Here is a 26,853-nt window from a genome sequence, read left to right on the forward strand (position 1 = left end):
TGCCTGAGAGAGGGAGGGAGGCAGAAAAGAAAGCTTAGCCAGCACTTGGCCATGTTGCTTTACACAGAAGAAATTTCTTAAGAACGGAGCACAGATCTTTATACATTGTTTCATACTTGGAAATGACATTTTATTTCAGCAATGTGTTCCACAAAGAGAAAAGAAACTGGCCCCCAGGCCACAAAAAAATGTACTAAGCCATCTACAATCGTACCTTTAGCCAAAAAGTATTATGACATATTTTAACACTTCCTTTTAAGTAAAATAATGGCAAAAATAGAGCAGAGACCACCAGAAACTACATATAAAAAAGAAATTTAAAAAATTCATGGAAGTAGCTCCTAGAATTTGTGGGTATATAGTTTTTACTTTTGACGTGGAATCACTCTCAAACATTGGTTCTTTGGATGACTCTCTCCACATAGTTCATGATAGATTCCTCTTACTTACTGACCCTATACAAATATCATCTCTTACCAACAAGGGCTCTCTGCCCTCCTTCCTGAAGTCTCTGGATAGCTTAATCTTATGATACATGGAACAGAAATCTCTTGAAAGTTAGGTATTTCAGGTAAATACATAGCAAAGAAAAAAAAACTTGTGGCCTATTGTAGACTTCCAAGGAACTCAATGAGGAGTACTTTGAAGGACCAGCAGGAAGAGAGCTCACTACCTTCTGTCTCTCCATCAACTTTCCTCCCAACATTGAGCCTTCCTACATTACCACCAGCTCTGGACTAATCATGCTGGACGATCTAGTCCTCCTGAGGAGGGAGACAATTGCTAAGGAAACCAGGAAGATCTCATGATGAAGTTAGCTGCTGAAACATAAACATGGTTTCCCACATATCGTGTTGTGGATGGTAGATGGATTCTGGCTAAGCTACTAACCCTTATCTTCTAGGAAAAATAATAATAATAATTCTCATTTTCTTGTCACTCAGTTTTTCGAAGTTCTATCCCCAGTGCCATGAAAAAAAAAGAGGCAAATAAATAAAAAGAAGGAATTTCAGCTCATGGGACATCACAGGGTATCTAAACCTTTCCACTCAAGGCATAGTTTCCTGAATTAGGGCAAACTCCATTCAGAATGTGATAATCTAGGAATCCTCATTAGGACCTGTCTATCCCACTTTGGAGGCTGATTCTCACTGCCTTCTGTTCTTGCACAGGATTTTCTAGGCCTTTCTGGTGTCCTGAGTTCCCTTCCCAATCCCATGTGGACCAGGTCCACCTTGAACACTTGAATGATTCATTTTTCATTGCCCATTACCTTTGTCTAGCTGTCTGGAGAAAACAGCCAAGTAACTCATCCTAGTCTATAAATGGTTGACAATGCCAATTTTTTTATGGGCTTTACAGATACTCTTTGGATTACAGTACAATTCCATCCTGATAAACCTTGAGGTTGACTATATCATTAAGTCTAAAAGACACTTAGTGTACGTAACCTACCAAACATCATGAAATAGCCACGTAATGCCGTACGGAGTTCTAACTTCTTCCCTCAGGAGCTGTAGGTATTGCTGCCTCCTCCAGCGTTAGAAATAAGATGGGATCACACATTGCTAGCTCAGGGGAAGATAACCAAAATGTGAAATTCTAAGGGAGATCCTACTGAATGTGTTCAACTTCACACTGTCATCAGGTTGAAACTTTGCAAGTTGGACCACTGTAAGTCAAGAGTTGTCTCTGTGCATTTTGATTGGCCCACAGAAACTGGTCACCTGGGTGTTGGTGGCTGATGTCTCTAATCCTCGGTACTCAGTAGGCTGAGATCTGAGGATTGTGATTGGAAGCCAGTCTGGACAAGAAAGTCTGTGAGAGCCTTATCTCCCATTAACCAGCAAAAATCTGGAAGTGGGGTTGTGGCTCAAGTGGCAGAACACAAAACTTGAGCAAAAAAGCTAAGAGACAGCCCTCAGGCCCTGAGTTCAATCCCCAGCTCATGTGTGCACATGCGTGTGTGCACACATACATACATACACATACGCATGCATACATGCATACACATACTGATCAGTACAGACCAGGACAGGAAATTCATATCCTAAGAGGTAACTTACTAGTAGGCCAGCTCTGACCATTTAAATATCTAGAATCCCTTAGATTCTCTATCACACCTCTTCCACTGCAGCCTAGAGTTCATCCCAAAAACCCCACTAAGCTGCTACAAGTGTCATTATTTTATGATTCTTGCCTTCATCTTCCTGAGGCTCAGATTCTTTTTTCTACCTGTTAAACGGGATGTAGGTATATCTACCAAAGTTTATTGTGAATATTGAAGTGGTAGTGGACCAATGTTAACTCTATTCTCCAGTAACTCTAGGGTTAATAACTTGAGGGACTATCTCCATCCAGTGGAAAGTACTCAACGTTCTAAGAAAAAGAAGGATTTTAAAAAGTATTCTTAGTGGCTGCATGCAGTGTTTCCCTCACAGCATTTATTCCCACTCTGACCAAACCACCCCTAACCCTGTTTCTAAATACATTCTCTAAGGTCTACTTGTGATTTGTATACCTGGTTTCTTCTTTGCTTGCTGAGGACAAGTTTCAGATCCCAACATGAACTAGCAGCTTATTTTATTCCCTGAGACCTAGTAATAGGTCCAAGGATTTCTGTGGATCCTAGATGCAAAAGTACCTTGCTATTAGGGTGATGAAAACCTAGAGGTGCCAGGTCCACTAAAAGAAAGTCCTGCCTGAGAATGGAGCTAAGACAAGGAAAGTGAAGTTAAAGAAAAGTGAAGAGAGAAAAAGATGCCACTACCACTAGTAGAGATTGATTCTATCCAAGCATACCTGAAACCACAATACTTTTCTTTCCCTCCTTTTTTCTCTTTTATTCCCCTTTTCTTTTCTTTCTTTCTTTCCTTTTCCTCTTCTCCTCTTCCCTTTCTTTTCCTCTCTTCCCCTCCTCTCCTCCGTCCCTTCCTCCCATGCCCTCCCCTCTCCTTCTCTTCTCTTGCCAGGTCTTGCTATACTTGTTTGGCCTTTTTGCTCTCAGCTAGTACTCTACCCCTTAAGTCATGGCTCAAGTTCTGACAATTCTTTATCATTTCCTTTTTATTTCCTTTTGTGATGACTATTTTTAAGTCATTTAACCTTCAGCTTATTAATCTATAAGTGTAACTAAATATCTGCATTTATCAATGATTTAATTCATTGTCTGAATTTAGTAAAGCCTACCAGCCAGCAAGAGTCAATACACCAGCATAGGAATAATTAAAATCATTGTAGCCTGTGTTCTGTTATACAAGTGGTAATTTTATATTCCTCTTGAAAATATAACTGTTGCGTTTTTAATTTAAAATGTTTTAAGATATGTTAGATTGATTTAATTTCTTTCCCATCCTTCCACATTTAGGTGGCAGGGGAGACAGGGAGATCAATGCTATTTTTTCCTGTGAATTGTTTTATATCCCAGATATTCTGAAGTGAATTCAAGAAGCAGAGATACAAAAGAACCAGGCAGAAAATCCAGTCCCGGGAAAAATAAGTAAATAAACTATCAGAAGGCAGATCCTTCTAGCGATGATCTAACACACCATTGTAAAGCGTAAATTTGTTTTGCAGATGTATTTTTAAAGGGACATCCTTGGTATCTATCACCTTCAATGGCATCACGTTGGGTCCTGTTGAACCCTGTAATCCTGCTGCTACTAAAATGATCAGCTGAATTGACCCTTCTGTGAAGTAAAGCTGGAGCAGCAGAATTGCTTGGGCAAATGTTTCTTTTTGTTTGTATTTTAGCCTCATCGGGGCTAAATTTAAAAAATGAGCACTATTTAAGTGAGGATAAGGAACAGTTAATTCCAAAAACTGGAGTTCTGCTTTTTTTTCTGGCAATTCTCTCATTTCTTGGACACTTGCCCACTTGGCTTCCAATGATTTCTTTTTGTTTTAACATCTTCCAAACTTCATTGCTCCTTCTCTTTTGGGAGTTCATGCCATGGATTAGCCAATAGCCTAGAAAATAAATTAGAAATAGAAAAGTTTGTATCCTTCTAGAAAGATCCAGGAATTGAGCCTCCTTTTGACATTGAGAAGCAACAGCTAGATTTGCAAACTTTCCCAGGCTGGGAAGCTTTATGGGCAATAGTAATATTTGAGAGTTGTATGGCCAAAATACACACACACACACACACACACACACACACATACACACACAATATTTGAGAGTCATATGGCCAAAATACACACACACACATACACCAGTAGAAAATGTGGACAAATGAAAGGAATTGTAATAACTATTGCACTTCAATTGATAGATAAAATGTAGGCAGAAAAGAGGTAGGAGCTTGAGGAAAGATTCACATCTAGAATAATTCAAGAGAAAAATTACAGTTTTGGCCAAAGGAGAGAAAGATTTGAAAAAACATCACTTGAAATCCTTTATTTGACATGGAATGAACTGTCCTTGACATTTAGAAATGCTGCTCCAGCAAAGATAAAGATACAAAGATGCCCAAATGTGAAGCTGAGATAAAATAGAACAGTTCTTAAGATTTGGAAATATAATTCAGAGACCAAGCAAAAAATCAGATTCTTGGATGATGCTTAGCAAAGAAAATATTTTTCTCCACAGGTATATTTTATTTCCCTCAAAGAAAAACAAGAAAGAAAGAAAAGGCACAAAAGCCAGTTGGCATAAACAGAAAGAAGCCTAAAATAAAAAGTGAACAATACAAATGAAAGCCTTTTTGCTTTGTTTTGTTGCTGTTTGTTTTGAGTTGGGGGGGAGGCTCAACAAAGTGGGAGGAAACAGCAGGGGAAAAGGATAAAAAAAAGTATCTGCAATCATTATTTTAAAACAAAGCCATATGAATCCAATCAAAAGAATTATAAGAAGGCTTAACGGAGATAAGTAACAATCATTAAAAACAGCATACAATACTAAATGCTGTGGTAACATTAGCATCATTTTCTGCCAAAATCCTGAACCGGAGATGAGATGCTTAACTAGTGAGACGCAGAACCAGGATTTGAGCCAGCAAAGGATTCTGAAAGGCACATCAGCCTCAGATTCCTTAGTCCCTTGTCTACAGGATGACCTGTTATTTCGCTGAGGGAGGAAGGGAAGGGGACATCTTGCATGAGTCACATGAACACACAAGTATCTCAGTACTCATAGGGAGAAACTTGTTTCTGCAAACTCTGATTTTGTTTGAGCACTTGGTTTTCTCCTGAAAAATGTACAAAATCCTGGTTAACCGTTTTCTTTCATGTTTTCCATGTATTCAGAAGAGTGAACTTTTTACATCAATGCCTGCGTACTGTCTAGCATAAAATTCTAAATCTAACAGCATAAGCTCTTAGAAACAGAACTTCAACTATAGTGTTTGGAACCAAAGTTTTTGTAAAGTTCACAGATGCTTTCAGGATGTAGTCTTGATTGTTTGGTTTTTGTTTTTATGGGGGTTTTTTTTTGTTGTTTTTTGTTTTGTTTTGTTTTGTTTTTGTCTGTTGTGGGGCCTGAACTCTGGGCCTGGACGCTGCCCCTCAGCAGTTCAGCTCAAGGCTAGCACTCTACCACTTGAGCCACAGCGCCACTTCCAGCTTTTTCTGCTTATGTGATGCTGAGGAATGGAACCCAGGGCCTCATACATGCAAGGCAAGCACTCTACCACTGAGCCGCCTTCCCAGACCAGTTTTTTTTTTTAACTCTTTTAAATTTGCTTGAGAATAAATTGCCATACTTAGCAAATTAAAAATAAATGATAGCAAAAAATGAAAGGTAGGCTAATAGATATCACAGGGTCTTGTTTCTCAAACACCAACCTTCTTTCTCCAGTTTCAATTTGAATCCTAACATGCTTATTACTTCAATCTGGGAAGTCTCCAAGTTCCTGTGATTCCCTGAGATCTGCTTAAATGGCCACACCCTTCTCAAGAGATAGAAATAGTGATGACTACCCAATCACACTCCCCTCCCACTTCGCTGCTTAGCAAACACACCTTTGATGCTCCTAAACACATAACCATTGGTAGACCCTATGTCTGTCTTTCTAGACAGATATATAAGCCTTTAATTATCTAGAGTCTAAGTAAAAGAAATGTCAAGAAACAATCTCTGAATGAAAAGAGACCAGGTCAAGAAAATACAAAAATTTGAGATTTAGTCAAAAGACCATTTATCTCATGGTTCTGGTTCAGAAGGCACTGGGGCCTCGATGTATATATGGCTTTGATTCTTCCCATTCGTATTTCCTTGTGTCACATTAGACAATAAATGGAAGTACATGTATTAATTCCCCACACACGTCAGGACCTGCACAGAGATTTTTTTTTTCACAAATGTTCTGTTTTATTCTCAAACAACTCTGAAGGACAGAACATCACTGAGGCTTTGAGCTCAGGATAGGTTCCTGGGTTGGTTTCCTTTCTCATGGACAAATGAACTTCTTCAGTTTCTGTGGTTTCATCTTTTAAAAAAAAATCTGTCTTTGGGAAAATGTCAAAATATCTTCCATACAACTACTATTAAGAAATTTCTGAGTTACAATTTCTGAAATGTGCATGTAGATAAACATAAAATTATTAGACTTGTATCCGAGGCTAAGAAAGTTGAGACACATTTAAAGGCAATAAAAGTTAATATTATAGGTTTATATTTGCAAGATGAAAAGCATACTTCCTATGGGTAATTCCTCAGCCCCAAAGCCATAAGACAGATAAGCAATTTTCAGCCAACCAAATAGACCACCATCCAAAAGAAATGAAGAGAAAGAAAGGAGGAAAGAAATCTGCACTAAAGTAGAATGTTTTTATGAATTCTCCCTCATCAAAATGTTCAAGTAGTTGTTTCTTTGGATATATTTTTTCTATCATTTTTCAACTTCCCATAGAAGATTTTTCATGGAAAATTGAAGGTCAAATATTTACCTGAAAATTTAAATGCACACTAGTCCCAAGATTTCCTATCCCGAAATCTTAGAGACTGAGAAATCTGGCAAAGACATGATACAAGCAGGTATTTCACTTGATCTCAACATATCCCTTCAGAAAGTTCCAACTGCCGGGGCACCAGTGTAATCCTAGCTATTCAGGAGGCTGAGATCTGAGGGTCATGGTCAAAGCTAGCCAGGGCAGGAAAGTCCTTGAGACTCTTACCTCCAATAAACCACTAGAAAAGTGGGGCTGTGGCTCAAGTGGTAGAATGCTAGCTTTGAGCTGAAGAGCTCAGGCACAGTGTCCAGTCTCTGAGTTCAAACCTTACTACCAACAACAACAACAAAAAGAAACAAAGTTCCAACTTCCAGGAGATGCATGGCAGGAGTCGCTAAGGATATCAAAGTTTTCTTGTGATAACAGAGGTGAAGCTGGGCAACTTTAGATGGAGTAGGGACAAGGTTATTTGAAAACCCACTGTTGTGGCTCTGATAAAGGGTTTTTTCATAGTTCTATCAAACTCCATCTGTTACAGTTCTACAGCTACACGTGAGACATTTCTCAGCCTACAACATTCTATCACCTCACTAAGATGAGAAGGCTCCATAGGAGGTTCTAAGCTAAATCTTCTGTTTTTTTGTTATTAGGATGCTTTACATCTATCACCTAAGTGCAAACAAAGATCATGTAAAGAAAGTTATGTCTTTAAATATGTTTACGCTGTAGTTCCAGCACTCAAGAAAGATAAATATAAGCACTCAAGTTCAAGATAACTATTGGCTACATATTGAGCCTCTGTCTCAAAATCCCTCCTCCCAAGTTTTTAAATATATAATTTTTTGGGGGGGGGAGGGGTCCGGTCGTGGGGCCTGAACTCTGGGCCTGGGCACTGTCCCTCAGCTCTTCAGCTCAAAGCTAGCATTCTACCACTTGAGCCACAGCACCACTTTCGGCTTTTTTCTTATTGCTTATGTGTGCTGAGGAATCGAATCCAGGGCCTCATGCATGCAAGGCAAGCGCTCTACCACTGAGCCACCTTCCCAGCCCCTTAAATATATAATTATTAAGAGGAACTGACCTTGACAACAGCCACCATCCCCTTGTTGTGTTGGGGAAAACATGCACCATGTTTGTTGTCATTCTGAAAAGCGTTGGATGTCTAGTCTCAACCAGTGCCTTGTAGAGGAGCGTGGTGAGCAGGAAAGGTTGTTTATTCAACTTGCTGTGGAATGTGAAGTCAGGGTAGAGGAATCTCAGGAAGAGAGCAAGCTTTTAACTATATAATTCAATTGAACTGACTTTTAAAAAGGACTTTGGTCTTAAGGTCAAAGTCTATTTGCTGTATTGTTTGAAAGTACTTAGAAGGTCCACCCTGAACCAGGTCATGGGTGAGCAGTAAATTGTGTTTAATCTTGGATGAATGTGATACTAACAAAAGTGTTCATATGTTATGCAGAGATTTCCTCAACCAATTTACCTTGCTTACTTTTGTATCTTTAGGTAGGTGGGTAGGAAGAGAAAAAGAGAGAATTCCTATCAATACCTTATCAGTAGGTGTTCTTGGGTCTTGCCTGTGATCTTAGCTACTCAGAAGGCTGAGATCTAAGGATCATGGCTCTAATCTCCAGTTAACCACCAAAACACTGCAAGTTACTCTGGTTGTAAGAAGACAGTATGAAAACTTACCTCCCACATTTAACACCATTAAATTTCCACTTAAGATGCTATCATTTTTCTGCCATTGGAGAAGATGGGTTGATAGTCACCTCATTGAAGAAAATCTCAGAATGGAGCTGGAAAGACACTGAAAACCATCTACCTTTTCCAGCAACAAATTGAAACAGTGCTGATCAAAGTATACATCCAAATATCAATAAAATCCCCACTTCCTTTTATTCTTCCTCCTTTTAAAAAATTATAGAAGTGCTCAAATCTTCCTTTAAAAAAGAACCAAAAAACAGTCAAGTATGGTTATGCATGACTGTAATCTCAGCACTTGGGAGGCTGAGGCAGGAGAATTTCAAGTTTGAGGCCAGCCTGAACTACATTGCAAGTTTCTAAACAACAAAGAGTCCTCCCTTTTGTTACCAAAGTAACATGTTAAATGCCTGCTATATACCTGGTGTTTATTTTGGTCATCTCTGCAAGGCTGATAAAAAAAAAAAAAAAAACCAATGCATTATCATCACTGCCAATTTACCGATCGTGAAAGTAACTCTAGATTCTACTGTCAGGTTTTATAATCCTGTTCCTGTCATATTGTGCATTTTAAGAGTAAAACATAGTATAGAAGAGGGAATGAATATCATTATTTTGGTGAATCATCCTCAACTCAGAATCTCTTAATTATATGAATATATATGCAAGCTGAGATATGACGAAGCCTGAATAAGTCTAATTGTATGGTGTCTCACAGCTTCTTTTCAAGTGTAATTCTTAGTTCAAAGACTTCCAAAGAATTGACTCACTGATGTCATGATGCTGAGAACTATAAAAATAATACAGCTTTGGGAATTCCATCTATCTTGTAGTTGGGGTTTGAACTAAAACCTCATCCTTTCTTGCCTTGCTTTGCTCAGCTGGCACTCAAATGCCTGAGCCATGCCTCCAGCCATGCTTTTTGCTGGTTAACTGGAGATAAGAGTCTCACTGATTTTTCTGCCTGGTCTGATTCTGAACTGTAATAATCCAGGCCTCAGCCTCCTGAGCAGCTAGGATTACAGGCATAAGCCACTCATATCTAGCTTCCATCTATCTTTAATGAAATGAATAAGTCAAAGATGACAGAGAAATAGCCTACAGTTTGCTGTGAAAGAAAATATTGCATCGAGGCATTGTTAAGAATTATTTCAATTAATACCTGAAATAGGCTTCCAATTGTAATGTGTTCATTTTAGTAACTCTTTTGTTAATTTTACCTATTAATACTTTCTGTTAGAAGAACCTAGGTTTAGAATTGATACTTTCTTAATGACAGTTTTATTGAGTATTTTTGTTGTTGTTGTTTGTTTTGTTTTTAGGGGGCAGTACTGAGGTTTGAATTCAGGGCCTTGTGCTTAAAGGGAAGACTTTCTATCTCTTGAGCCATGCCTCTAGCCATACCTTTTGCCAATTGAAAACAGACTTTTGTCTGCCCAGGCTGGTCTTGAAACCACCAGCCTTCAGATCTCAGCCTTTTGAGTAGCTAAGGTTACAAGCATGAGCCAGCAGTGCCTGTTTGTTTTGTTTTGTTTGTCCCCTTACTATATAGACAAAGCTGAGCTTGAATTTCTGGCCTTCCTACCTTTGGCTCCTCATACTGTGATTATAGGCATGCACCATTGTGCCTAGTTATTTGTCTTTTTTTTTTTCTTTTGGGGTCCGGTTGTGGGGCCTGAACTCTGGGCCTGGGCGCTGTCCCTCAGCTCTTCAGCTCAAGGCTAGCACTCTACCACTTGAGCCACAGCGCCACTTCGGCTTTTTTCTTTTTGCTTATGTGGTGCTGAGGAATCGAACCCAGGGCCTCATGCATGCAAGGCAAGCGCTCTACCACTGAGCCACCTTCCCAGCCCCTATTTGTCATTTTTAAGGTTATTATTTTTTTAATGTTTTAAAGTTTTAGTTTTTAGTTTTTTTATTGTGAAAATACTGTACAGAGGGGTTACAATTACATGAGCAAGGTAGTGAGTACATTTCTTATCAAGCATTGTTGCCTCCTCTGTTTCCCCTTACCATCACTTCCCATTTGTTTTTTCCCTTCCCCTCCACAAATTATACCAACATCAAATACAGTGAAAACAGGGGTTATACTGTGGGGGAGGGACATACAAAGCAACAAAGAAATCACCTTATAAATATGTTAGAAACAATTGCAAGAAAGAAAAACCATTTGAGTCCTTATCTTGGGGTTTTCTATTTGTTTTTGCCAGTACTGGAGTTTGAACTCAGAGGCTTGTGCTTGCTTGGCTGGTTTACTCTGCTGGTGCTCCACACTTCTTGCTCTGCTTTTTCTTGAGTAATTTTGGAGATAGAGTCATACAGATTTTTCTTTCCCGAGCTGGTTTTGAACTGTGATCCTCAGATCTCAGCCTCCTGAGTAGCTAGGGTTACAGGTGTGAGCCAGTTGCCCAGCTACTTCAGTTTTTTAAATGAAAATTTCTGTCTTTAAAGATAGAAGTCATCATCGTACAACTTTAATTCGCATTTCTCATTCTGTGTGAGGATAATGGGCTTTTGATGGGCTTAAAGGCTATTTGGAGTTTTCCTTGCAAACTTTGTTTAGAACTTTTGCCTGCTTTTCGATGATATCATTGTGTCATAGTTTCTTACTTTTTCTTTTTACCCCTCAAGCCTTCAAAATGTTTTATTTACACACAATGTCTAAGGTTTCTAATCAGAAAATTGGATGTTAGGCTATTCTCATTCCTCAGTAAGAGAATGGACTTCTTTTTTTTTTGGTTGGAATTTTCTATCCAAGATTTGTCATGCTTTCATTAGCTTTGTTTGGTACTAGAAATTCCAATCTGAACATTCTTGTTTTCTTTTCTAATCTTCTAGATCTTTTTTAGCGTATGTTTTAATTTCCTCTCCTCCACATTCCCAATTCTTCCCTGCTTGAATTGTTGTTGATTGATTTGGTCATCTATAGCCCTAGGGCTTTCAACTTTTACATGTTCAATCTCTTTGGAGTTTTTTGTTTATTTTTGTTTTTGGAGGTTTGGTCAGGTCTAGAGAATATTTCCTTATGTTGGCTTTCCAAATAATTTCCTCTCCAATTTTTTTTTTTTTTTTTTTTTTTTGTCGGTCATGGGCTTGAACTCTGGGCTTGGGCGCTGTTCCTGAGCAATTCAGCTCAAGGTGAACACTCTGCCACTTGAGCCAGAGCGCCACTTCTAGTTTTCTAGAGGTTTATTGGAGAAAAGAATCTCACGGACTTTTCTGCCCAGGCTGGCTTTGAACTGTGATCCTCAGATCTCAGCCTCTTGAGTAGCTAGGATTACAGGCATGAGCCACCAGCGTCCAGCTTCAATTTTATTTTTTTAATGGAAAAAATAGTTAATATTTAGCTTCCAGAATACAGAACTATTTCAGAGAAACTGTGTGATACTATTCTGGATATAATACATTTAAAAATTTAAGGAATTCCACACTGTAAAATCATCCAATGCATGGCAGTTTATGCAAATAGATGTAAACATTAAAAAGGAAGAACACTTACTAATTATTTGTTACTAAAACCAATATGACTCTCATCTCTAAGAGCCCCAGCAGCCCTTACTGGCAGATTGTGGGGCTGGGCCCTCTGGAAGAACACCTGTAGTGTTGGTAGGATGCAAGGACAGCACAGTATCCTGAACCACACCTCCTCAGAGCCAGGGCCTTGTCTACTTATTTTTTTTTATTCAGCACATCTAATATATATATATATATATATGTATATATATATATACACACACATATGTGTATACATATATATATATATTATTTTTGCTTTTGCCAATCTTGGGGACTGAACTATGGGCATGGGCACTGTCTCTAAATTCCTTTTGCTCATGGCTAACACTCTACCACTTGAGCTCCATTTCTGATTTTCTGTGATTAATTGAAGACAATAGTCTCACAAACTTTCCTGCCCTGGCTGACTTCGAACCACAATTCTCAGATAGCTAGGGTTACAGGCATGAGCCACCAGTGCCCAGCCTAATTTTTTCTGTTTGGTTTTTTTTTTTAATTCAGCACATCCATCTATGTATGCACAAATGTATGTATATATGTGATTATGTGTGCATTTCAGGTAATGGATATATTTTTATTGCCAACCACTTTATTCAAAATGCTACCTAGTGAGGAGTTAATTACCTCTCATCAACCTTATTTACAGAGTCCAAGCCTAGGTCACCATTTTCCCTAAATGGGACTGTCTACCACAGTGCTCCCTTCCATACATCTGTACCAAGAGAAGCCAGAGTGATAGTTTAGAAACAGTGTAGGTCACATCATCTCATTCCTTTACTTAAAATGCTTCAATATCTCTCCATCTCAATTGGGAAAAAAATGGACTACTAAGTCTTATTTGATATGGACGTTGGCAACCATTTATACCACCCATCTCATTCTCTTCTAACCTCTCTGTCACCCCAAGACATTGACTCTTAGACTAGAAACACTCTTCTCCAAATGCCTCTATGAATTATTCCATGAGTTCACCAAGATCTCAGAAAAATCTCAGCTGACCCCTCACTTTCAGACTCCATTTTCTGCTTTAGTTGTCTCCATACTTTTAAATTTTTATTTATTTTATTTTATTGGAAAGGTGATGAGCAGAGGGGTTACAGTTACACAGGTAAGGCAATAAGTACATTTGGTTTTTTTGTTTTGTTTGTCAGTCGTGGGGCTTGAACTCTGGGTCTGGGAGCTGTCCCTCAGCTGTTCAGCTCAAGGAAAGTACTCTACCATTTGGACCACAGCACCACTTCCGGTTTTCTGGGGGTTTATTGGAGATTACAATTTCATGGACTTTCCTTCCAAGCTGGCTTTGAACCTCGATCCTCAGATCTGAGCTTCCTGAGTAGCTAGGACTACAGGCATGAGCCACCAGCACCCAGCGTACATTTGTTTTTAATCATTGTTACCCCATCCCTCTTTATCTCCCACTTATCCCTACTTCTTCCCCGCTCCCTACCCCTGCCCGCAAGTTGTAAAAGTTGCAATGTTCATCTCCAACATAGTGTCAAGTGAGTATCAATGTTGCTGTGGTTCATCTGTTCTTCTGCTCTTTCTGTGGTTCCCTATCTCTTTCACATATTGCATTGTCTATTATACAAAACACAAGGTACAAAAAACTAAGAGAAATGAAGAAAGAAAAAAATCAATAGAGAAAGAAGAATGAACTATATGCAGGGTCTAATGAGAACCTCTTATTTCCATAAGTTGGAGTTCATGTTACTATGCTTCGTTATATATAGTCCTTTGCACTAAATGCATGGACAATTGAGATCCCCTGTTAAGAATATCATATACATATCCCACCTTCTACCAGTTAGAATGACCATAATCAAGAAATCTAACAACAGATGCTGCAGGGGATGTGACCAAAGGAGAATGATACTACAGAGTAGGTGGGAGTGCAAACTTGTTCAACCACTCTGGAAAACAGTAAGACTACACACAGAGCTCCCCATGATCCACAATCACACTTCTGGGACTTTACCTAATGACTACAAACAAGGCCACACTAAAGCCACCAGTATGACTATGTTCATCACAGCATTATTTACCATAGCTGAGATATGGAACCAACCCAAATGCCTCTCAGTACATGAATGGATCAAGAAAATGTGGTACATATACACAATTCTAAACTTTCATCAGAAAGAATAACATTGTTCCATTCATAAGGAAATGGAAAGACTTAGAAAATAATTATATTAAGTGTAGTAAGCCAGACCCAAAGAAAAGCAAGCCCCATGATCTCCCTCATTTGTAAGAGCTAGAATATGTCTCCATATTTTTATTTCCATATGTCTTATGACATCTTATTGCTTTGTTGATTGACATGTGCCCTTGTGTAAGTTCCAAGGGGCAGAGAGATTTTTCTGTATTGATTACTATCAGATTCTAGTACCTGGAATAGCACACAGTAGGTGCTAATATATTTGTCAAATTGGTGAGTGAACAAATCAGTGAAGAACTTGCTAAATGTTTATCATATCAATGGCTGAAATTCTTCCTTTTTTTGTTTTCTCTCCCCACCCCCCATCCCAAGAATAGGGTCTTCTTGCATGTGAGGCAAGCAATTCTAACAATTAAGCCACAGCCACAGACCTTTCTTGGGTTTGTATTTTCTTGGTTTAGATTTGACAGTTCTAGGGTTTGAACTCAGGGTCTTTTGCTTGCTAGGCTGGTACTCTACCATATAAGTCCAGCATTTTGCCAGAATCTAGAAAACTTTTCTGCCCAGGCTGGCCTCAAACCTAATCCTCCAGATCTTCACTTCCTGAGTAGCTAGGATTCCAGGCATGTGCCACTAGTAACCAGCTAGGTTGTTTTTTTTGAGGTAGAGTCTCATCAACTTGACCTGGGCTGCCCTTGAAATTATGAACTTCCTGCTTCTACCTCCACATCCAAGTATAACAAGCTCTAGATTAGGGCTCCTTGAGACAGTGTGACAATTTTTAAGATTCTGCTCTGTCTGAATTCAGTTATTTGGATTATTCACCTTAATCTATTGCTGATCCTGTATTTTCCTCAAAGAGTTCTTTTTTTCTTGGTGGTGTTATGTCTTCAGCTATCATTTCTTTTTCTCTGCCCATTAATTTTCTCCCATCTTGTAGTCTGGAGCCTGAATGACCTCAAGAGGGCCATATATTAAAGGCTTGCTCTTTAGCCCATGGAGCTCTTAGGAGATGGTAGAGACTTCAGTAGAGGAAGTATTGGGAAGAAGTTAAGTCCTCAGGGTCATGCCCTTGGAGGGGATAGAGGAGCCCTTTTATCTTTGCTTTCCCATCCCCATGCAGCCTCCACAAGCTCCTGCCATGATGCATGATGCTGCCACAGACCCAAGGTCACACAGCCAAATGATCATGGACTGAACTCTTTGAAATTGCAATGCAAAGAAATCCTTTTTCCTTTTATTTAAGTTGATATCTGTCTCAGGTACTTTGTTATGGTGAAAGAAAGTGGTTGTACATATTCCTTTCTAATATTGTGTAATATTGTGGGCCGCTGAAGGTATATTTATGGTTGCATACTTTTTTTTTTAATAATTTAATTTAATTTGTGAACATACTGTACAGAGGGGTTACAATTACATGGGCAGGATAAGGCGTACATTTCTTACCAAGCATTGCAGCCTCCTCCTTTGTTTACCCTTCACATCCCTTCCCAGCCTCTCCCCTCCCCCCCATCCCAATCCTTCTCCTCCCCCACCCCTCCCGCACCGACGTTGTAAAGCTCATTTTGGACATGGCAACTTGTACTTCTCATTGTTGCAACAGGTCCACCTGTATCCTTAAGCGACTTGTTTTTCCCCATCTCCTCTACAAGTTATACTGACATCAAATATAGTGAAAGCAGGGGTTATACTGTGGGGGAGGGACATACAAAGCAACAAAGAAATAATCTTATAAATGCGTTAGAAACAAATGCATGAAAGAAAAAAACATTAAAATACATATCTAAGGGTTCATTTTCCTAGCATCACATTATTTGACCTTTTCCACTTGACTCATACACATACTAGATATTGCAAATAAGGGAAACCATGGGGCCTATGTTTCTTTGGGCCTGGCTTACTATGGTTGCATACTTTTCCAAGTATCTTTTCAGTGTGTTCTAAAGGAACTGCTGTGCAAAAGGTACCACTATATCTTCTACAATCTTGAGTGGAAGTCTGTTCTGTGATTCTCAGATCTGATTAATTTATTTTGAATGTCTCAGATTTATCTCTTTGGCTCTTTAATCAAAGAAAACTTGATGTAATGAATGTTGATGAGGGATTTCTGGGTAGGATCTGTTTCCCTTCATGAATATTCTCTCCTTTTCTGAGGTTCAAGATGGCACTGAAACAAAACAATAAAAATAAAAATAACAAAGGAAAACTTTTGTTCACTGAAGGTCTGTCTCCAGGCTGTATTGGCACTCTGCCTCTTCAGCTTTGTAAAAAAAAAAAAAAAAAAGCAAAACTCTTTTCTGCTTTGCCACAGGGTTGGAGATTTTAACTTGAGTGCATTTTCTGCTTTTGTCTTATCTTTTCAACCTAAATATGAAAAAGATACCAAGTGACATTTGAAAAGAACCATGACCAGTTTATAGGAGATACATAAGATATCATTTTATGTTAATTTATTCTCTATTTCCTTCTGCTTATCATATTTTTTATATTCTTTGAAACCCATGTTCACTGTGTCCTCTGAACTCTGGGATTTCTACCAGATGAGCTATTTAATTAACCCATAATCCTTATAGAACATTACAAATGAATAACTCATCCTTGAAATTAAACTGGCCAATTCAAAAAGATTTTTTGGTGTCAAGAGTTTAGAGCCTAAAACTATTTTTAGTTGATAAATAACATTCCAGGTGGATGAACCTGCCATAAGTTATGCGAGTTTTTATTATCTTCCATAAGACTGGGGAAAATATGATCTAAGCACAAAGCCAAAACCTAGAAATAAACCGGATAAGCAAGATCAGTGATAATTCTTTCTTTTTAAGTAACTCAAGGTCAATGCTAAGCAAATTCACTCTGAGAATACATTAGGGTGGTTACTTCATATAAAAAAGAATATATTGCAATGAATATGCTTTTTTCCAATATGATATTTTTTCATGACTCTCTATTGATCAAAATGAGTGGTACATTCTGAATTATAATGAACCACTTTGGGTTAATATCAAATAATATAAGCCAGGCATAGTGGTGCATGTCTCAAATACAGGTATTTAAGAGGCAGAGGCAGAGGATATTGAGTTTGAAGCCAGTCTGGATGACATTGTGGGGTCAAGGCCAGTCTGTCATACACAGCAAGACCCTGTCCCAATAAAGCAAATAATAACATGAATAGCAAATGTTATATACATAGAGAGAGAGAGAGAGAGAGAGAGAGAGAGAGAGAGAGATTTCTTGCTTACATAAGTGATGGCCTGATAGAAAAAAAGAAAAAAAACTGAAAAAGCTATGATAGTTTGGAATCCTTTCCATGTCCCTTTCTTTCATCTTTGTGAATTCTTGTTAATTCTTTTTCCTGCATGAACATACTATTCCTTAATGAGGACATTACCATTTTTTTCTCTTTTCTTACCCATAGGCTGTTTAAAACAACGGAGCTCTTAATTATTTAGTTAAGAGAAAATACCCTAATTGGAAACCATCCTTCCACTCCAGGCAGTTTTAGAGTTTCTAGTCTAAGCTACAGCTGAAGAGAAACTTACCCGAAGAACCTCTAGGTGCTAATTATAGTTCTATAATTTACATAGATTTATGTCACATTAGCATATAAGTTGCCATTTTTTGAAAACTGATCCAGTGCAAACTGCTGAGGGGAATTGCTGAAGTATTTGAGGATTATTTTTTCTTTGTGATAAACCCAGGTACAGCATTTATATTTTAAGATGTGTTTTAGTTTGTTCTAATTAAAGAGTGTCCCCAATAGAAATCATTGTTACTAGCTATCATTCATGAGATGTCCTGAATAATTCTTTATGTGTTTCTGTGACAGTACTGGGTACATAAACTGGAACTCTTTTGTTTAGCTTTTTCACACAAGACTGGTCATCTTCCACTTAAGCCACAGCTCCACTTCTTGCTTTTTGGCTAGTTAGTCATAGATAAGAGTCTCACAGCCTGCTGCCTGGGCAGGCTTCAAACTGCGCTTCTCAGGTCTTAGCCTCCTGAGTAGCTAGGATTATAGGCACCAGCTACCATATAATTCTCTAATAGTGAGAATTATGATCCAGCAGCTTTCTTTCCTCTGGCTATAGAATCACCAAGGTAAGCTGGTAAATCTTTAGAAAGCTGTGTTTACCCTAAAGGATTTGGCTTTAGTTATTGGAGGGGGACCGCTAGACCTCAGTGTCTTCCCAAAGCTTCTTCCTTGGTTGTTCTGAGCAGTCAAGATGGCGTTGGCAAGCAGACACCTGCATACAGCACATTATATACTATACGAGCCCCCATGACCACAAACTAGTATTTGAGTAATTTTAAACACATTCCATCAGAGGCGATATTATAAGGATTTTTTTAGATCAATGAACCCCTTGGAAAATTACCAGCATTTGGGGACAAATTACCAGCTCTTTCCTTTCTTCTCTCCAGGAATCCATGGGTAGCATTCAAAATGATATGGTCTCCCCAGCCAGTCTAAGTGACTAGGAAGAAATGTCTGCAATTTTGGAAATGGTTTTCGTGTTTATGTTGCATAATTGAAACCAGTTCCTGCACATTCTCACTGAGTAGAACAGCATTGTTATTTCTATGGCTAAAGGATAAGAGAGATGCTCCTTATGCCATATCAGTGCATCCCTGAATTACTTAGGGCTTCTTGACTCTGGTGCTCTCCACTCCTTTTTCATACTACTGATTCTTTTTCTTCTGGAGTAGTCTGAAATCAGCAGTAATGCCTGGTGTCAGTCATAATCATACGGTCACAATTTTTAATGGTTACTGAGACTTGAACTGAAGGCTTAACCCTCACTATGCGTATTTCTTTCTTCCCATTTCTTTTCTTTTTTACTGCCATGAGTCATTCCTAGATCACATGTTCCTTTTTTTTTCTTGGTGCTGGTATTAGGACTGGAACTCAGGATCTAAGTGCTATACTTAGCTGGCCCAAGGCTCTACCACTTGAGTCATGGCTCCACTTCTGGCTTTTTGGTAGTTAAGTGGATATAAGAGTTTCATGGACTTCTGCCCAGACTGGCTTTGAACCACAATGCTCAGATCTCAGGCTCCTGTGTAGCTAGGATTACAGGCATAAGCCACCAGTTCTTAGCTGTTACAAGTTTTTCTAATATTACTGTTATTGCCCTTAAAATTAAGCCTGATGCTTGTCTTCACCATTTGTATCAGGAAAGCTTCCATGACACAGTTCCATTCTCCCCATGGGAGTCAGCTGGTGGAGTCGCTATGTGCAGTGAGACCCAGGTAGCCAATATTTGCCAGAGCAGTTCAGTTTGCTAGCATTAGACTGCTCTTCTTCTTGATCTCTTGTCTACCACATTTTGCATCTACAAATGGACAACTTATGACTATAAATTACAAATTTATACTGTATAAATTAACCTGACAAGTGGAAAGTAAACTTTTCCATTTGGAGTGCATCTCTACCTTACATTCATAGATGTACAATTATTGAATTGACACAGAATTCATTTAAAACCTAGGTGACATCTATATTTTTATGCCTCCAGAGGCCCAGCATAGTATATATGTTCTATTGCAAAATTGGGCACCAAGTTTTACCCTGTCTTTTCTGTGTACCTCAGCTTTGTTGCTATAATCCAGTTAGCAGTCAGTTGACAGCCAGGCAGACTCTAGAAGTTAAGCTGCTGTTGCCTGACGTCAAAAACACAAGTCAAGATGTGTCAAGGTAAGACCAGAAGGACAGCCTGGATGAGCCCAAACTGCTGATGGACAGAATGAGGCACTAATTAAAAGGTTGCTGTAGAAAGCTATTCATTGTGGGACTGTTTGTTACTCAGCCGTACCTAACTGATACTTATTTCTGTGAATTTTGAAATCAGATTTTCTTATGTTTCCTTTCTCCTTCCCCAAATTTAAAAAGGTAAAAAGAAGGGGACTTCGTGGTAGAAAGTTTCTTCATGGTTATCTGTCATGTCTGTGACAACACAGCAATGGTAGAAGGAGGGCTTCTTCTGTGTTTACCTTAAAGCCATTGAAGTTTTATTTTAGTGTGCTAAAACAGAAGCCTAGACACCATTACTGTTTGGAATGCTGGGGCTTCTCATATGCTAGGCAAGCACACTACCATTAAGCCATGGCCCAGCTCTCTGTCTTTTATGAATGAGGTCCAGCTCTCCATCTTTTATGAATGAGGTTTTAGTATTTTTAAGGCCCTGAGGGGCCTGGCTGGGAACATGTCAGTCCAGAATGAACTGCCAATGCTCTGGGCATCAGGGCTGTGAGGCCTGGGAGATGTCACTCGACATCCTCCCCCTGGGAAAACGGCTTCTCTCTTGCCAAAGTCCACCGTCAACTCACCAGACTCATTTCCAATGGAGGAAAGAGCACAGGTTTCAAAACTCATTGTGCAAATATCAGTTTTTCTTCTTATAAAATTACATTGGCTATATTTGATTCAACTTCTGAGAAGTCCTTCTTTAAGTCATTAGCCCATGTATTAATTGGGTGGTTGTGCTTTGAGGGTTTATTTTTTGAGGGTTCAACTTTTTTGAGTTCTAAGTATATTTTGGATATTAGGCCCTTCTAATGGGTAGCTGGTTAAAAAAAAAAAAACTCCCATTCTGCGATCTTTCTATTTATCTTGTTAGCTATGTCCTTCATGTGCAGTAACTTTTAAGTTTGATGTAGGCCCGTTTATCAATTTTTTCTTTGATTTGTTGTTTCTGGACTCTTACTTAGAAAGTCTTGACCTGTGCCCAGGAGCACTTGTGTTTTCCCTACCCTTTCCTGTGAAAGTTTCATGGCTTCTGGCTTTACCCTGAGGTCTTTGATCCATTTTGAATTGATGCTGGTACAAGGTGATCTATGGGTGTCTAGTTTCAGTTTTCTGCACATGGATGTATAATTTTGCCAGCACCACTAGTTGAAGAGGCTGTCTTTCTTCCAGCCTATATACTTTTTGGCTCCCTTATGGAATATTAGGTAGCTATAAGTCTGTGGATTCATTTCTGGATCTTCTATTCTGTTCCATTGGTCCTCAGGCCTATTTTTGTGCCAGCACCAAGCTGTTTTCATTACTATGCTCTGTGATAGAGTTTGAAACTTGGTATTGTTTTTCCGACACTGTTTTGCCTGCTAAGATCAAGGTGCATCATATATATATATATATATATATATATATATATATATATATATATATATATATATAAATTGAATGACAAAAATTGGATACATAACCTAAAAGTTAAGAAAAATGAGGAAAGACATGGGAGTGGGGTGGTAGGTGAGAATGTTGGAAAGGGTGACATTGATCAAGAAGCAGTAACTGCTCTGTTAAATGTCAAGTCCTTTGTAAAACCACCTAAAGAAAATTAAAATGTATTTTGAAGTGTTCCAGTGGTGTTTGTAGGTGTAAACTGTTCTGAGCTATTGTGTTTCCTTCTGCCTTGGCTCATGAGGCAGAGGACTTTCAGAGCTGCAGGACTGGTACCACAACCAGTCACTAGTACCTGACTACCAGGTACAGTATAATGATCCATTTCAGAGCTTGGTATTTCTAATACTAATGGTGCTGTGATGTTTAAGAGTTGTTACAGTGGTATCCCTTCAGCTGTGGAAGACCCTCAGGCTCAGAGTTCAGAGACTTGGAGCTGGATGTCCAGCTTGTATACAGAAGTGGTTAGGACAGGGGCACACATGCACATTGCAGGGTCTGCTGCAGCCATTGTTATACTTGCCTATGGGTGGATTCCTCCCCGTGCGTGTTTATGCCCAGATGCTGATGGCAACTGTATGTCAATAATGTGGTTCCAACATCATTCATGTCCTCTGAAAATACTATTTGAATGAATGAATGATCTGATGATTTTATAATGTTTATAAAAGTAAAGTCCAGATTTGTGAAGAGGGCCTTTCAGGCTCCTCCAGTGTTGGACTGCAACAGCATGTTAGAAACTCCCCTGCCCTCTTCCCATGCCCACACTTCATATTTCATCCCTGAAAGTGCCACATGCTATTTGCTGCTATCATTTTGTTCCCTCTGTTCCCATTCCTATGAAACATGCCACTCCTCTATCTGTCTCTGTCTCTGTCTGTCTGTCTCTCTCTCTCTCTCTCTCTCTCTCTCTCTCTCTGTTTCTATCTTTCTGTCTGTCTCAATGTCTCTCTATTTCTTACTCTTACTCATTCTCTGCCTAGTGAATTTCTTTCCTTTTTCAGACCTCTCTCTAATGTGAACACTTTGGTCAATTCTCCTACATCTCTAACCCCTTAGCCGGAATAAATTGTCTTTTTTTAGATCTTCTCCCAAGTTTTTGTTCTTAATGCATTGCTTATGAAAATAAATTGTGGCTGGTCGCATGCGCATCTCTCTTTCTCTCTCCTTTAAGCTGTCAGCTTTTCCTGGAGGGAGCATGTCTGGGCTGCCAGATATTCAATAAATATTTGTACAAGGTTAATGCCCAGGACTTTGTTGCTTTGGGTGCTGTTTAGATTTCTGTCTGGCACATCTACATGGGGTTCATTTGAGAGGTTATTTCTCCTGGCTAAGTTCATCAAACGTTCACATGATGCTAACTAGGTGGTCTGTGCCTGGTGGAGTCACAGATCATTAAACTTTATCCTTCCTAGTCAACAAGTTGGTAAATAAGCCACGCTGTTCCAAGGAGCTCCTTGTATTCTTCTTAGTACTGAGCTGATGAATCTCAAATACTCTTCCTTGATGGGGACTAAAGCCTACGTGCTTAACATCTTTTTAAAACAAAAAAGTAAACAGTAAATTCATTTCAAAGTTCAAGGAAAGCCAAAGTTCAAAGGAAAGTAGTGAGACTCTCTAGCCATCCCGAGAGGGATCCAAAGATGAGCCCAATGGAGTCCTCTCCAAGGGCCGTTATTATAGTACAGGGCTTCTGCATGTCTTCTCCTGGTCTTTGTGCTGATCATTGCATGGCTCATGCATGGCCATCCTCGCTCCATTCAGGGAATTAAAGGAAGAACTGTATGAGAGATAACATACAGCACTGTGGGAAGAAGAAGCATTTGAGCAGGAGCCTGAGGCACTGTGGGACTAAGAAGCACCATGAGGGGACACATGATACCAGCCACATGTTAGGTTCACGTCTTTATAATCCTTATCTATCTTACAGTTCCCCTTTCTCTTTTTTTCATCCCCTCACAGTGATGAAGGAAAGAAGGACGTTTAACATCTCATGTGAAGTTTTGCTGACTTCAAGGAAGATGATTTTATGTGTTCGAGTTTTTCCTCTTTTTCATAGAAAAGATTTTTTGTAAAATAATTTTTATTAAGGTTTAGTGATTGCATAAATTTCATACATTTCACAGTATTGTGGGATAGTGATACTTAAAGTCACAAACACATTTTAACGTTCACAAGGCAAATTGTCATTATCTTGGTCTATAAAATTTGTGAATTCTATGAGTGTTGACAGTACAACTATTTAGAAGAGGAGATTTTGATGACACTTGTTTAAAAGAATTGTAGTCTGTTGGAGGCATTTTTTAAATTTTCTGAATGGATGCTAATGCTGCCTTGGCAAAATAAATCATCTTGTAGTGTCCGATTGGCATTCAGATAGAAATGTTTGTCTTTATGTGTATATAGATATTTACAGCCATCCTCATTGGTGGATAGGGAAAAGACAGATATTAGTTGATTAGTTTCATGATGAAGGGAACAAGAGTCCCAACTCAGTTATATCTCTGTTCTACTGTATGTTGACAGGGTGAGGGATCAGAACACGCACCAGGTTCCAGCATCTGTTTCTGAGCCTCTGTCTCTTCTCAACTTATTTTTATCTATCCCCACCTTCCTCAGCTGAAATTCTGCATCGATGTTTTCAGGGATATTATCCTCTTCATGGGGCTTAGTCACATGAAACCAAAGGACAGGCAGGTAATCCTCTTTCACAGTCTCAGGGGCCCAATTATTTTCAGACATGTCTTAGATCGAATCAACAGAGTCACATGCACTCACGCGATCACATACACACAGACACAAATGCTTAGACACAGATTTATATGCTTCAAACAAGGTACTTCCACAAATGTAGGCTTTGTGCCACTTTTTTCATGTAAGCCTTTCAAAATCATTTTAATTGAAAAACTATAACATGGACTTTGACGTGATTTGTACTGGGACTGTATATGGTAAATCGAGTTAATAGTTGTTAATTTCAAACATGTTATGACTTATGACTAATATTCGCAACATAAACCAGATAGACTCAATATTTGTTGGGGTGTGTGTGTGTATGTGTGTGTGTGTGTGTGTGTGTGTGTGTGTGTGTGTGTGTGTGTGTGTGTGTGTGTGTGTGTGTATCAGTACTGGGGCTAAAACTCAGGGCTAGGGTATTATTCTTTCATTTTTCATTCAAGTCTGATGTTCTACCACTTGAGGCTCACCTCCACTTATGGATTTTGCTGACAAATTAGAGCGAGGAGTTTCATGGACTTTCCTGCCAAGGCTGGCTTTGAATTGTGATCCTCAGATCTCAGCCTTCTAAATAGCTAAAATTACGTGCATGAACCACTGGCTCATGGCTCAGTATTTATTTTTATAATTACTCTATGTATATAGAATAGGACAAGGATAGAGTCATGCTAAGTAGAGTTCTATGAGCTCCATCTTGATAGATGGTCTTCCTATGTATTCTTAGTATGCTATATGGCAAACAGAAACAGAACCCACGGAGATGGAGACATGATTCAAGTGGTAGAGTGCAAACCAAGTAATGAACCTGAGTAAGTTTGAGGCCCTGAGTTCAAATGCTGACATCAGCAAAAAAAAAAGAAAGAAAGAAACATGATCTAATAAATGGTCCTGAAGGACCAATAAGTTAGATTTCTAGAGTGTGAACTTTCTAGAGATTGACACTAAGGAGTCTCATTAAAATACAACTTCAATACAACCAGGTCTATTTTATTGTATCCCACCTTACAAATAAAGAGGGTGAAATTCAGAGAGCCTTGGAGTAATTTGTCCAAGATTACACACTAGAAAACAAATTTGGACTTGTTCTCAGATGTGTCTGATTCCAAAACTCATATAAGCACCAATATTACCACACCATCTCCTAGGAAAGCAATTGCCCTCTCTTACTTGGCACTTACTTATTTTGTGGATAATAACTTCTCTGGACAAAACCAGAACTAGAGGACAAAAAAGAAGTTGGCTCAAAAAATACTTAGCAGCTTTAATGAGCTAAATGTATTTCATGTTTGGACTATGTTTGGACTATTCATTAAAGAAAAATCTAACTAGATGAACTTAACTGAGTAAATCCAAAATATATTTACTGCTGAGACTTATACAAAATCCTTCTTCCCTTGTTTTAGGACTATTTCCATCATCCCTTAAGTTCTCTGTCTCAGCCACTGCCATCTCTGATCTGTTTAGCATTCAGTCTTTCAGGGCAAATCAGCACACAGCATGAAGTTCTTTTCTTCAAAAACCTCGGGCTGAAAATTAGAAGTTCAGTACTCTATTCCTTCTGACTCCAAATGGAGTGTGTTGTTTATGGTACTTATCTGGTACTTTATTAACTATTTTATGATTTAGCAGAGTATGTAAGCACTTTAAGGGTTGAACTTCCAGTATTTAGCCCAAAGTATGCACTGAATAAATAATTACCAAATACAGAATTTTCTCCTTAGGGACATAAAATGCATTAGTTTGGTTCCCTTGCTACTTCTTCCAGTAGGCTCTGCTCAGCCAGGCTGTACAATCCAGAATGCATCAAAAATCTACCCTATTTCCTCTTGGTTCTTTAATCCTCCTTTAGTTCAACTTCTTATTCCTTGGGCTCTTCTTCCCTGAACTTTTGACTACCCCTTTTGCCATGAAAACCTGTATCTGGCTTTGTACACATGATCTCAAAACATGATTCTCCAAGCTAGACACTGGTGGCTCACACTTGAACTCCTAGCTACTTAGGAGGCTAAAATCCGAGGGCTACCATTCAAATCCAGCCTGGGCAGAAAAGTCTGTGAGACTCTTATATCCAAGCCTTCCCAAAAGAGCTATGGCTCAAGTAGTAGAACACTAGCTTTGAGCAAAAAAACTCAGAGACAACACACAAGCCCCAAGTTCATGCCTCAGAACTGGCAGCTACACATACACACACACACACACACACACACACACACACACAGTCAATATTTACTGATTTACTGTTTGTGACTTGTATGGGCAACAAATTGTGTTTTCTGGGCTGGGAAGGTGGCTCAGTGGTAGAGCACTTGCCTTGCATGCCTGAGGCCCTGGGTTCAATTCCTCAGCAACACATAAGCAAAAAGAAAAGAGCCGGAAGTGGCGCTGTGGCTCAGGTGGTAGAGCGCTAGCCTTGAGCTGAAGACCTGAGGGACAGTGCCCAGGCCCAGAGTTCAGGCCCCACAACCGGGCCCCCCCCCCAAAAAAATTATATTTTCTTTTGGCACAATATGGCCTGAGGATTAAGACCACTAGCATCAACCCATCCTGAGGACCTGCAAGAAACCACACCAAACAGTACCTTATATCCAGTAGTACCTTATATCCTCTTATTCTTTCCATAATTTTAATTACTTCAGGTTAGATAAGGCCCAAAATTAAATGGAAAGTT

Source organism: Dipodomys spectabilis, unplaced genomic scaffold, assembly GCF_019054845.1.
Source record: "Dipodomys spectabilis isolate Male_0828 unplaced genomic scaffold, ASM1905484v1 ptg000235l, whole genome shotgun sequence".
Lineage (NCBI taxonomy): Eukaryota > Metazoa > Chordata > Mammalia > Rodentia > Heteromyidae > Dipodomys > Dipodomys spectabilis.